Source organism: Tyto alba, unplaced genomic scaffold, assembly GCF_018691265.1.
Source record: "Tyto alba isolate M040663 unplaced genomic scaffold, T.alba_DEE_v4.0 Super-Scaffold_22, whole genome shotgun sequence".
Taxonomy (NCBI): Eukaryota; Metazoa; Chordata; class Aves; order Strigiformes; family Tytonidae; genus Tyto; species Tyto alba.
The window spans coordinates 29,718,256-29,732,853 of NW_024881296.1; the positions used below are offsets into that span (position 1 = coordinate 29,718,256).

General features: G+C 41.3%; 1 long non-coding RNA gene across 2 annotated transcripts in view; it reads right to left on the reverse strand.

Annotated features, from left to right (window-relative positions):
- Window positions 1-14,598, reverse strand: part of LOC116959180 — a 72,736-nt gene that overhangs the window by 39,812 nt on the left and 18,326 nt on the right. Inside the window, exon 1 of one of the 2 annotated variants that reach the window (XR_004405719.2) lies at window positions 6,424-6,493. The exons of the other annotated variant lie outside the window; for it this stretch is intronic. This is a non-coding gene — a long non-coding RNA (uncharacterized LOC116959180). Of the gene's footprint in view, window positions 1-6,423; window positions 6,494-14,598 lie in introns of those variants that run through there. 2 annotated transcript variants of the gene reach the window in all.

Genomic DNA, 14,598 nt, shown 5'->3' on the forward strand with positions numbered 1-14,598 from the left:
AAAGGATAAATTAGTTAAAGAATGCAAACTTATATCCATATTCTTCAATATATTGAAATGTTGCCTCTGTGCCCCAGGGTAGCAATTGCACGTCTTTTATCCCAGTTTTGGTTATAATCAGACAGACATTGGCTGACCTAAATCTGTGTTTGTATCAGAAGAAAAGGCCCAACAGGTGACCATGGCAATATCAGCTGCTGCTTTCATTTGCAGAGTTCACAGCCAGTGACCTTTGCTCCGTGCTTAATCCCAAAGGTCCAATTTCCCTAAGCATTTATTTTTAAAATATTGACTTAAAGGGAAGGGACAAAAAAACTGTGGAATGTGTCCTGAACACCCATAGAAAAGGAAATGGTTTAGAGACTGCTGTGACTGCCAGCAAATCTGCAACACTGGACTTGAAAATCTCAGTCCTGGTCTCTGACTGCAAGCAAAAAGATAATGCTTTGGCACAGACAGCGACACTGCTGTCCAAAATGGTCCAAGTGTAATGATGGCAGAGTATGAAGCAGTCTGTGATGAGAGGTTATCGTCATGGCTTTTCCAACACTGAAGGGGAGGACTTCAGCTTTGAAGGTGAAGCCATCCCAAACTTGGATCCTCCAGTATCAGGCTGGCAGCTGGGGTGATGGACTACAGGGCAAAGAGTAGCCTTGTGCCTCTTGCTATCTGCAGTTTGGCTTTGCTGGAAATTGCCAGCCTGAACCGTCTTCCACCCCTACATACACAGAAGTAGGCAAATGATTTTCCTGTACACACTATTTGTCATGTCCTGTAAGATCCCTTAGAAGAAATAATTGGATTTTTGTATGTTTTCCAGCAGAATAAATGTAAACCAGAAAATTCAGTGGGTGACATTTTTTCCTGGGTTTTTTCCTCAGAGTAGTTCTTTAAAGTACAGAAAATAACCAAAAAAAGTTCATGTTAAAGATGGAAAGCTTTAGGTTACTGTGGCAATTCATATTTAATTGCCTTAATGAAAAGAGAGCAAGAAAAGTTATACGTTTTTCCAGAAATATAGTGATTTTTTTTCACTGTTATAGCAGGAATCACGTATATGCTAATTTCACATAAATTATGAAAACCTCCTCAAATATTAACATTAACATGTAATAACATGAACTTTATGTGAAAACTGATGAAGGTGATGTTCTTTTGGCATTCCATAAATGAGTATTTCTCACTTTAAAATAAAAACCACTAATGATGATCATTCCAGCCTAGGTTAATCCATTCCATTTTCCCCAGCATAACCAAGTGATCTGGTCTTTTAAGGGAGGCTAGGACTGACATTTGGCTAGGTCTAGCCTAGCAGTCATAGAAAGGGAGTAAATATAAAGTCAACTGTTGAGAAGCACTTAGTTAACGCTTGTTGGGAAATACAAGGGTAACCTCAAGTGAAGAAAGGAAAGGCAGATTTTGATACAAACTGGGAAATCTCTCAGAAAAAGCAGGGAGTACAGCCTAGACCATGGGGAGAAGAAAAGAATTGGTCGGACTGAGAGCCACAGAAGAGTTTGTGAAGGAAACAGCAACAGCATGATTTGTTAGGTCGCTGCCATAGCCCAAAAGGAAGGGGACAAAAAGAAGGGTTATTCTCAGCATGGGTGGACAACCTGTTAAAAAAAGAGAGAGGGAGAGGGAGAGGGAGAGGGAGAGGGAGAGGGAGAGGGAGAGGGAGAGGGAGAGGGAGAGGGAGAGGGAGAGGGAGAGGGAGAGGGAGAGGGAGAGGGAGAGGGAGAGGGAGAGGAGAGGGAGAGGAGAGGAGAGGAGAGGAGAGGAGAGGAGAGGAGAGGAGAGGAGAGGAGAGGAGAGGAGAGGAGAGGAGAGGAGAGGAGAGGAGAGGAGAGGAGAGGTCAGGTCTTTTGTTTGGTCTGGATGTGTGGGAAGAGGGAGCTGCAAGTCAGAGAGCAAAACCTGAAGGCTCTGAGGGAGGAGAAGAAACCAGAGTTTATCTGCATTCATATAAATCTAATTGGTGGCATGAACTCCTATGGCAACCATAAATCTAAGCTGCTCTCTGTCTCAAAATACTAATGGCTAGCAAGTGGGAAACTGAGGCAGCAAGGGGGCAAAAGAGCAGACTGTTGAAATCGCTGCTATGGCGTGTAGCTCTGCTTCTGTTTTTACAAATGTTTTAATTATATTTGCAAAGAGCTCAAGCTTACTGTCTCTGAGGTCAAGGAAATTTTGACACAGACTTCATCTGGCAGATGTATGGTAGAATTAAACAAGACCAAGTCATGTTCACTTGGAGCTGAAAACTTGGATGAGAAGTTCGTATTTACTACTGAAAGCCAGTTTATCCAAAACAAAAATCACTCTGTGAGGTCTAACAAGGGAAATTTAAGAAGTCCATATCCTAAAAAGATGGAGAGCAATGGAATTGGTGTCCTGCCTCATCTTTCACAAAGCTTTCAGCTCAGATCTGACGGAAAATGCCATTCCTCTGTTTTTCATTACTGCCTAAGGACAGGCATTTTTCAGGCCCCTTTTCTGCAGCTGACTCACATCCTAGCTTCTTGGGTTTGATCCTTAATGTCAAATTCATAATAACACCATTAATAACATTAATTGATTGTCCTATGGAAGTAAATTTCAATCGAGTAGAGGCATCATTGGGAGGCACATGGCAAGAAGCCTGCAGAAAACTAATCTACTGACAAAATGCCTCCCCCTTTTCAATGCTTTAACTTTGCCAATGCCTTTGCTTTTATCCAGTGCTTCAGCATTTTACTTGCATTACATGTATTTAGGGGAGGGTTGGCTTCTGTAATATTTTCTCTGAAATTAAATCCCACTGCTTTCATTCTGGAAGTGAAAATCCATCCTAGAAATTCTTTCCAGCCTCTCAGCGCCCTTTATAGGTTACCCTGTGGCTGCAACCCCTTCGTAACACAGACCCAGTCCATTTCAACTCAGCTGTCCAAACACATGGGTGACCTGGACAGTTACAATCACTCAATGCTTTTACGTGTCCCACTTTAGCTTTTTGGAAACAATTCTTCATTTTCTTCATGTTTGTATCAGGGTAAATTTGAATCAACAGCTCTATCACAATATAGCATCTCTAGGAAAGATACTAATAATTGTTAAAATTATGGGAATTAAGCAAGCAAGCAAGCATGTATTGATGCATGCATGTAACCCAAATGTTTAGTGTTACTGTGCTGGAAGCTATCTTCCTGAAAGAGGGAGGAAAGAGCAGGTTTTTTTCTTTAAATTACAGTATTAAAATATCCCAAGGGACAGACAGTCTCTTTAGATCAGATATATTCCTTTTTGGATTTTGAGCCCATCTGCAAATTAGTCAGAATGTGTTTCAAAATTTGAAATCTACAAATATTTCTTCATTCTCTGACTGCAAAATATAAAGAATTTTTCAAATATAGTCTATCAAAAAATGTGTCACTATGAAATAGATTTGCATACAGACTGATCATCCATTTCACTTACTATTCCTTTACAAAGGCAGAATGGGATTAAATGAGAAATATTAGTCAGATTAACAGGACAGTTGAAATGGAACTTGCTCAGAAATGAAAGCTCATGCAGGAGAGAAAAAAAGTAAAAAAACAAAAAAAAAAAAAACAAAAAAAAAAAAACAAAAACAAAAAACAAAGAATCCTTAATGACCTTTTCTAGTCAAAATGACAACATGGGCAAATAATTCAAATTTCAAAAATAATATAGATCATGCTTTTCACCTGGCTTTACACCACATGTTCCCTGTGTTGTTAGTGTATCATTGCTGCCTGGAGCTTCATGAACTGGAGAGATGTGCTGTCATAATATAACTCTGCTGTGAACTGTTTAATTGCAGTCACATTTCTCTCCACATGTGGTTGCTTTTTGGTGGTTAGTTAAAGCAAATCCTGCACAGAGAGATTAAAACTACACAATGTTTTCCATTAAAAAGCACTACATAAAGCCAAGCTATTCATAATATCTGTGTTATTAGAAGTGTGATGTCACTTTTTCCAGTCAGCTGGTGCCTGATCTAATGGCCATCCAAGCTGATGGAAAGATTCCCGTTGATTTAATGAATACTGGATCTGCTCAAAACTCACAACAAAAGGAAGTAATGAAAGGAGACTGCAGGCAAATCCTTAGCGTGCAGGGTTTATTCTCAGTACTTCAGAGGAGTGGAGGTATTAAGGGCTTCCTGCCACTGGTGTTTTTCCTCAGCCATGAAGGATCCAACCTATGAGGTACTGAGGGAGCTGGGTCTGTAATCCAGTGCTACCTTGTCTGCCAGGTGGATAAAGCCATTAAGGCAGGGACATGGGCTGTACCTTGGGCCCTGAGATACTGCCCTCCTGGCTCTTCCATGGCCTAGCTTCAGGGAAAAGGTGCGGAGATGTTATCTTCTGCACTATATGAAATCTTGCAGCTAGGGCACCTTCTCGGGATGTAGGAAAGGGCGTTTCAACTGTAGAGCCCAAGGCCTCACATTTTCTTAGGAAGAAGTCAGGTGGATGCAACAGATACCATGACTAATTTTGGAGGGCAGGAAGAGGGAGGCTTTGGACACAGTTCCCAAGCCATCTCTCAGATCAGGCCTCAGAGCATCTGTAAGAGCCTGAAGACCCGTTCCAAGTGAGGTATCAAGCTAGGGAGGCAATTAATGAAAACAGGCACCTACAAAGTAAGGGGGACTGCCTGGTATGTAGCTACATGTTAGGTTCATAAATATGACGTTTGGCAGATGAGTTCTCATCCTAGACACAACCTTCTTCTAAACTCAAGGTTTTCATACGAGTTGGCCAAACTCAATGGACTGCCCTGGTGGATTGGCATTCTTGGTCAAACCTTTGAATGATTCTCAAAAGACAAACTGTAGACAGGTCTTACCCAATGTAGATTTATTGTGCTCAAGCACATCTCCAACCCCCCAAAACAGCAAGTTTAGCCTCTGTGATCCATCAGACTGTTGATTAGACAGTTTCCCTCTTCACAGCTCACAGGTGCATTTATATGAGATAGGGTATCTTGCACTAGCAGGGGGTGAAATTTAATGATAGGTCTCAGCCAAGCTTTGTGTTAATTATTTATATAGATTCTACATTCAAAAATGTTATTTCCATCTGCCTACGGAAATTCTCTGTGCCTATTTCCTAAGGCTGTGATTTCACAATCGCTCTTCCAGTCATGAACTTTCTCAGTATCTTTACTTTGTGAATACATTGCTCAGAGGTTGCTCCAGCCAGGAAAAATCTTTTTTTCTCTTATCAAATTAACCAAAATGGTATTTAGTGCTGATTGTGATGCTACTAATGGGAATGAAGAAAAGAGTTGCAAAAGAGCTACATTAGCATAGCCAGGTTGGGTATGGATGTAGATGTCCCTCATTTCATCTGATGCATAACTAGCTGAGAGAACTCCTAACTAAAGTCTCTTTATTCTTGTGCAAGCTGCTGTGAAGATTGACCAAGCTGTGACTGAAGATACAATCTGAGCACAGTGACGCTGCAATCCCAGGAACAATGACAAAGTTTTAAGATGACAAATTTGCATACTTGTATCTGAAGGCAGAATCTGGATTTCAGTATCTTGATCACAGGTGACATATTAAAGAGAAAGCATCAACACAACCTCAATTGCCCATTGTGACTTTGTGTGCATGGCAAACAGCAGCCTCACCCTTTCACCTGTCACCAAAAATGATTTGATATGGAAATAAGGCTGGAATTCCACAATGCCACTGTCACAGTTATTCACATTGACTTCAATGGCTATTACCATAATAAACATCACTCAAACACCAAATGCCTCGTCCTGATGGATTGCTTCATTAACTAATATCTGCAGGCCATTACCAGCTTGACCCTGTACAGTGTGTGCTCTGTCCCCTTGAAAGTGACTCTCAAGCAATTACCTGGTTATTCATGAAGTAACCATCACTATTATTTATAAAACCTTCCTCAGAAGTACAGAAAGTTTCTTGCAATACACTTTTTTTAATTTTTAAAGAAAAATCCTTAAGTGTTCAGAGTCAGATGATTCACTCATATTGCTTTGGGGATGATAGATCTGTAATGTACAATACACTTTAAGATCACCTAAAGACCCTTTTATACCAGTGGATGAACACAAAGTCAGTTTAGTGGAAATGTAAACCATACTCTACACATTCACAAAAATATATATTCCTTTCAAAATACCAATAAACATTTAATAGGATTAGAACTGTTCTCTTAATTGAAAGCAGAGCATTAGTCCCAGAACACCAAAAAGTCCCTCTGTGACTGTAATCATAGTAATAGGGTCTGCAGTTCTTGCAGAGCTCGATGGCTGCATATTAAGAAACCAGCATATTAAGAAAGCAAATCAATCCACAGGTGTTGCCCAGATATTCCAAACTCTCTTGGCTGAGATACATGCAGTTCCTGTCCAAGCCTCAGAGAATAAATCAGCACTTACTATCCCGAAGACAAACCAGGACACAACACAGGACACGTTCTCCTTTAGAGTTTCCTCAGTTCCTTGTACAGTCCCAGTCTGTCTGTCTCGGCTCTTCCTGTTCCTGAATCATACAGCTCTTCTGAGTCCCAAACAAAGGATGCTCAATGCAAATAAAAAGATAGGCAGATAATGTTATCTTCTAAATATTTGGTATGGGTGGGGTTTTCCCCACCAGTTGACGTAGGGAAAAAACAGATAAGGCACAGTTGCCTAAATCAAATGTCCCTAGCAGCCAACTTGGAAGTGCATGCCAGTCAGCAGAAAGACTTTAATTTAGAGTATCAGAAAACAATAAAAGTAGTCAAAAGGGGGATGAGTAAAGAGAAGACTGCGAATAGTCAGTGGTTTTGACGTCAGATCATGTATCCTGGATCCATTTTTGCTGTTGTAACAGCTCCACGAAAAGCTTTTTAGTGCTTTAAGGATCATCCAAGGGACATGTGATTGCTAAGAGGACCCGAGAGGGAAGGAACTTAAGGATGGGGAAATGAATGGAAAGGAGAAATGTGTGGAAGGCCCAAATGCCTATCTCAGTATAAACACAGCTAGAATGAACCCCTTGACCTTTTGAATTGCCCACAGTTGCTACATGTTAAATCCTTCTGGAAGCAGTGCAACGCTGGTTTTGTTTTGCATAATTAAAGGAAGTTTATATTCTAACACCTTCATCTGTGGTGGTGTCACAAACCACTGAAACTATAGGAGAAAATTATGCAAAATGGAGGTGTGACACAGCTTCCTGATTTAGTCACTTTGTCCTTATAAGCTACAGCAAGTCTCTTAACATTACACATACAGTTAAGTGCCATTTATGAGGAACCACCTCAGGGTGGAACGTCATCCTCAGTGATAACTTGCTTAATCAGCCAACTGAAGTCATCCTATGTGTTTGACCCTGAAGTTCCTCAGGAGTTCCCACCATCGATCAGAGGGAGGTAGTCACAGACACAGGAAGTGATCATGCTACCAAATCAAAACCAGCTTACAATTTGACAGTCTCCTGGGTTATTTATGCCACAGAGCACTGAAAAATGATAGCAAAAGCACATTGATGAAGATATTCAAGCCATAAGTATTTTTTATTATCAGCTTAAAATAGTCTTATTGTGTCTTCATGCTACTTCAGGCTTCATGTTTTCATCCAAATAACTAACTTTCTGAAGTTGATTACACTGTCATTTTTTCTCCCTGGGGCTGAGTTAGAACAAATTGAAATAGCTAGTGAAGTCATCACAGTGTGCAACCCAATGAGTGGTTAACAACTGAAGAGCTTCTATTTGTATGGCTCCTAAAGCACTCTAGGAACTGGATAGAAAACAAGCTCTTAACAAGATGACGTTGAATTTGCCCATGTGGTTGCCTAATTTGTCTGAGTTACAACTATACAATCCAATGCTATAGAAGCTGATGTATAGCCTCATTTTCCCCTCTGGCTTTCTCCCTTTGTAGTCTGCATGTAACACAATTTACTAGTCAAGGTAGATAGCCCTGTGGATCTTGCTGTACTTCCAGTAATTGTATTAGAGCCTCCAAATGTTGTAGGCCATTTTAAGATTTCCATGGTGGGCCTAGCTGATGTGAGTGAGAGGCATAGGAGCTGGGGATATCCAGCTGGGGAAGCTCAGTTTCAGGCAGAACAGATGAAGAGTAAAAAATACCTCAAAATACAGTGTTTATATATATTCAATCTGAAAAATAATGAGCTTTTGTCCTGTTTTCTCTCTTGTTAAGACTGTGCCCTCTTAGAAGAGGTTTCTCCATTTAGCACTTAGACTTCCTTTGGACACTACAAAGTTCATAGTAGAGCCAGTGGCAAATCTGATGTTGGGTTTGGTACGACCACAGCCATGCTAACACCACAATTAGCAGCCACAATCAAAAGATGAAAGAATAGAGCATGAATAAAAAGATCTGATGCTTGCTTGGCTTTGTCCTGATTACCTCTCTGGCAACAGTCAGCCACAACCTGCACTTGAACATGGCTGGCAGTTCAATGCCCCTCCAGCCCACAGTGACGGGGAAGCTGTTTTTCTCCAGGAAGGGTTGATTCCCTGGAAAAGCAGACTGTGGCTTCACGCTCCAGTGCTGCTCCCAAGGGCTGAGCGGTCACTGGAGCTGCGTGGGGAGGCAGGAAGTGGGGAAGCCAAAATGCCCCAGGAGCAATTCAAATGCCTACACTGAGGCGTCTGAGGTCACCTTTGGCCATGTCGTTTGACCTTCTGCTGCTGCTCCAGAGGGGTCTGCTGTTGGACGTGAGTCATAGCTGAGTTTATCTCCTTAGTACCCTCAGGTCTGGGCGCCTGGATTGCTCTGCTTGTGTCATGATTGTCCTGCATGGGTAAAACTGTCCTTCTTGCTGACCTTCATCCTGTATCTGTGCTCTTTCATGAATAAACCTAGCCACACGCAAGGATCAAAGTCCTGATCCTTCTACCCTGTCATCTTCACTGCCTTCCAGAGTCTGCCAGGTAGGTCCCAAAGCCTGAGGAGATTAACCTCATCCTTACCACAAACCCCTTATGACTAGCTTGGGAATTGCAGCACTGTTTTTAAATTTGCTCTTTAGATTCAGCAGAGAAGGAACAGCTGTTTCTGTTTTTTGATGATGTACCTGACATATGCTTGGGAATTCCAAATGGTAAACCAACAAAGCTTGTCAATTCTGTGAAAAGTTGGCTTGCTTAAAGCGCAGTATGGGAGCACATTTCTGCACAAAAGCATTTGAATTCTGATGAAAATTACCCATTTCATGGGAAGGAAGATGGAAAAAAAGTGGTTGTTTCAAAGTGACACTGAGAAAGAAAACCATTTTCATTTAATTTCAACTCACAATGTTAATTTATTATTTAAAGAACATGTTGTAACAGCATTCCTTTGGTCTAAACAAAACAGTTCTCTCTGTTTCTTTTCTAGCAACTCCACTTTCCGTATCTCTTTCATTTGTCTAAAAACCAAATTCCTAAAAACAGCAACAACTGCATAAAACTTATTAGGCAGCCTAGGGACCCATTCTGGATTTTGTTCACATTCCACTTTAACTCTGACTGAAGCTGATGGGAATTTAACTAGTAATCTCAACAGGAACAAGATCACGTCCTTTCAGTGGAAATGTCATGACCTTCTTCCATAAACTTGCTCATGTAGAATTTGTTTTCTTTCAAAACTGTGTATGCATATGAAAGCTATTCCAAGAAAGAGAGGGTCTGGGAGAATTTCCTCCTCCTCTTTTCAATAAAGGAATGTCTAATGGGTCTCTTTGTAAACTAGTGTGGAATGGGCTTCCCTTAGGTTTCCCAGCACCTGTAGCCTGAAATCTGCACTGAAGCACCAAAATTCTTAGCACTAACAGGTACAGAGAAAATGATGGTGCCAGTTTTGCAGGCTACATAGATGAACAGGGAAAAAGAACAAGCAGAAGAGGAGTTTGCATCAAAGGCACACAAAAATTAACGGTGTCTTCTATATGTAACTTTTTTTTTTTTAACAAATTCATAAATCCTGAGGAGTTTAGAGATTAATTTGCCAATTTTACTTTTGACAATATGACAAGCCATAATAAGCTAGTCTGAGCATTGATGTAAAAACTGGATTTAGTTGCTGTGAAACTGTGCTATTGGTAAACAGTTGAATTTCCTGCAGAAAGGTGGCTGCTACTTACCTGTCTTCCTTTCACAGCAGTGAAGCATGATTGGGAGATGTTTCTGCTTACAACACCAGCACTAGGTACCTGCTATGACCACACAGCACCACTGGAATGCCAGAGCTTTGACTTCAGTGTCTTACTTTCTGGGGGGAGGAGGTTCTTCATATGTTACACCTGATATTTCTGTATGTAAACATTAGGTAGTTTGAGGCACTTTCTGGAGTATAAGATCTGGCTGTGCTGCCATGTCAACACAGCTAAAGTGTAAAAGTGGAAGAAGGGGATCTGAGAAAGGGGTGTTGAAGGTAGGTAGAACACAACCAGGGCCTTAAAGAATCCCTTTCTTTGAACTGGAATAAATCCAACTAGCTGAAAGGTGAAGGAGGATGAGGATTTATTATGGGCTCCCATATGTACAATTCTTCATGACCTCATGTGTTCCAGTCCTCACATATGCTACCTGAATGGTGACTCACAAATCTTTCTACTCACTTCTGACCTTTTGCTTATTGTCCAGTCTTATATTTCTGGTTGTTATGACAACATTCACTACAGTCGTTCAGTACTCAAATTCCTAAAATTCTGCTACTTTTTCCCTTCAAAAAAGACCTAAATGTTTTTCCTCTCCAGCTATATTTCTAGCTGCTTTGCTTCTTCTCATAGTTTCAGGCAGACTGCTTGATTGGGATCCTTGTCCTCCTGGGTGTTTTACCATGCATTTCCTCACTGTGAGTGCTACCTCCACTTTCTCGTGCACTAAGCCTTTTTCCTTTTATTGTTCAGATACTTCTTTAAAGCATTTTTATTCCACACACACACACACCTCCCCATGCAACACTTGCATTTCTTTGCATTAGAACTGCTACTCTTGGCTTTGGACCTGTCTGATTTAGATTGCAAATGCCTTCAGGCAATTTTGAGAGCAGGAGCACCGTTGCAAATTCAGAGTTGCACAATGCCAGCTCTGCTTTCCTCTACTGACAAAATGTACTTCCTGCTGAAATGCAAGACTTTCTTCTTTGTGATTCACCATTTTATACCTCACTGCTTTCTCAGATATTACAGGAGTTCAAGATGAGAAGTTTTCCCTTGAATCTGGTTCTTATGCATAAGCCTCAGGAGAAAAACAGCTTTCTTTAAGATACAGAGGTGTTTGGTTCAGTACCTCATTAAGCACCTGTGTTGTTCTATGAACAGTAATACATTAGTCATCGTAGACAGCAGCAGCTACTTGAGGCAACACACTTCCTTGGACTTCTCTAACACTAGCCCCTCCCTATGCATTTGCAACTATTTCCTGCTCCTTTACAGGGTGATTGACCTTTTGTACATGTTAGGTATTCTCAATAAGGGTGTTATTGAACCCATCTCTTTCCCAACAGGGTCCCAACTGTTCTGGCATGGAGCATGTGACACTAAGTGATTCTGCACTCAACTTGGAGACACTGTGCACCATGTAAATGTCCTGCTGGCAGTTTTCAGAATGACGTATCAACACACAGCTTCAAATCAACATGCATCAAGCCTCCCGTTCAGCTTCACTGAGATTAATTACCATTTTTAAATCTCAAATCCAGAGAACGGTTCTGAGTCCCAGTGCATTCAGTTCGTACTCTGTTCTTGCCTCTGTAGGAACCTAATTTCTGACATAGACAGTGCCCACTGCTTTAAGGTGTCTCTCTGCATTCTCACAGGGGAAGTTCTGGGCTAAGTGGAGGAACAGACATGGTAGAACTACTGAAAATCAGCCTGGCCTTAACTTCTGTGAAAGGGGGAACATGTTGAGGAGAGCTTTTATTGACTTGAGGCCCACGCTAATTACCTTTCCTCCCAGTACTGAGGATTTCATCAGCTTGAGCCTGATTAGCCATGCACAGAAACAGGAAAAAGAGTTCCCCTAACAGTCACAGAGCAATAGCCATTTAGGTGTGTGTGTGTAGGGGGTGTAAAACAACTCAGAAAAACTGAGTCTGTGAAAATAGCTTTCAGAGACACAATTATTCACCTTTCCACCACTATGTTTAATGTTGCTCTGCTTTCTGCCCTGTCTGTTTTATTGATCTCTCTGTGCAGCTGTAAGATCAGTAAAGACAGTGATCTTTGCAATTATACAACATCTAGTACATCTGGAGCACTGTCAAAATTATTTAGTTACAGCAGAAGCTAAATTAAAAGAAATCAAGAATGAATCTCTGCACTGCACTTCCTACTCCCCATTCTCCTGTCCTGGCTACATCTACTGTAAGCAGAGTGTAAATAGCAATATTTCTTTATAGCAGCAATAATGCTGACTAAACTATGGAACAAAAGGTTCATGGGTGACAAATCAGGTTGTCTCTATGTCCACAGAAAAGGAGTTTACTGAATGTGAAGTTAGAAATCTTCTTTCCTCAAAGACCATTCTTGTCTACTCCTTAATGAATAAGTGATAAGTATTTCCCCAATGCAAGTGCTAAGCAAGTAGATCACCTACACTTGACAGTGGTACCTAAGGAACAAGCGAGAATATCCAGCCTGGCACAACCTGTACTTGATGCTTACCCAAGGCCTTGTCCTCTATAAAGATGAGACTGTGTGCGTGTGTGTATTTGCATCTTTACCTACCTCAGGAGTGTGCTTTTGAAATGGGTCTCCCAGTCACCCCCACATGCTGCATGCTATCATATTGCAAATCATCTTGGGTTGCATGAACTGGACTCCTGAAGACATGCCCTTGCTGCCTGTGGGTGTCCTGTCCCTGGGACCAAACTGGAGTCAGTGTACAGTGAAAAATGTAGATGTTGGGTCCTCCTTTTGACTGCTATGTGTGTCTAAAATAAGACAGAGTGATCTGCCCGCTGGTAGGTCCTGTTCTCCTCAATTGACTATGCAGGCAGCAGAAGTTGCCTAGCTCAAATACAGATGACTGACTTGACAGACATCTAAAGCTAGGAAAGCTAAATTCCACCCCAGGCATCTAATTCTAGGCAGCATGAAATGCTCTTTGTTCTTTTAAACACAGCCACCATAACAGACAGGCTTGATAGATCTTCCTGTTTCTTTTTTTCCCTTCACAGTGCAGAACATACTGTGGACAACACGTTAAATAATGGCAGGTAGACAACTGTTCTCACGGGGAGGTGGCTGAGTCTTCTTTGGCTCTCGGAGAGCTCTGTGGTTGATTCCTCTGGTCTCATCTCACAGAAATCACCTCTAAAAGGTGGGGGATTGCAAGTTTCACATTTACAACAGCTGAATATTTTTTACATCAGGATGTGAGGATGGGTAATGATCATACTGAAAACAGCTGGCATTGCTCCCATGTCCCCAGCCCTGACCTTTGGCCAATTTGCTTCATTATGCAGACCTGTGAACTGGAAGCTTTGTCAGCAGCAGCAGGCCAAAGCACAACACTCTCATAAAACACATTGCCATAAAAAGACACACATAGAACAATCCAGACTTTCAGTGGTTAAAAAAACAGTTCATGAGGGTGCAGGCAAGGCCACCAAGGAGTGCACGCAAGGTTGTCTCTCCAGCTGGCACTCTGACCAGGCTCTGCAGGCTCTTTGGAGCAATCAACTGGTCAAGGCTGGCAGCTGCAGGGCCAGTCAGGCACATTGGCACCTGTTCCCCATTTTGCCTCTACAGCAGCTTTTCGCTGTCAACGTCTAGGTTTTTCACTGTTCTGATTCTTATACTATGCTATTTTTACTGTTTTTCTGTTATGGATATGCAGGCCCGGGATTATGACTATCAAAAGGAACACCCAAGGACAGGGGACATTGCTTGGGAGTTTATTGAGCATACACCCCTCAGATCAGTGATCTTTCAGTCATCTGGTCACTGCAATTGTTCTGTTACTGTAATTTCTCTTCTTTGCCACTTCCTCCTATGCTACTTTTATCCTGTGGCTAAGCACTTATGATCATAACATTTAACTGTGCATAGAGACAAAAAAAAAAAAAAAAAAAAAAAAAAAAAAGCAGCTACAGTTCTTAAAATCTGTCTACTTTGCCACACGTGAGTTGACATTAAAAAAAATGTGTCCTTATTACTTGAACCTGTTCTGGTTAGGAAAGCATCAGTTCTATGACAAGAATGTCAGTCAAAATCATAGTCAAGATTTCCTGCTGTAGTTTGCCACATTCAAATAATAACAGCCATTAAGTTAATTTCTAATAAAGTCTACTGCCCTTTGCTTCACAGCCCTTGTAACGAAGAAGATATAAGTGCATTTCCAATGCTGAATTCAAGCCTCTGACTACCTCTAATTTTCTAATGAATCTGAGGAATATTTTCCTAGTTCAACTTGGGGACTTTCCATGCATTGATGAAATCTGGGTCATGGCACAAATGTGTTCAAGCAGTTGGACTTGTTTTAGTGGCTCACATTATGCTGCCTCTGGGGCTCACCTGTGCTAACCCCAGCCATGACTAGGAGTTAAGTTCAAAAAACACATGGAGGGGAGACAGAGTTCAGCTGTCTCACTTCTTCACAGGAAAATTAC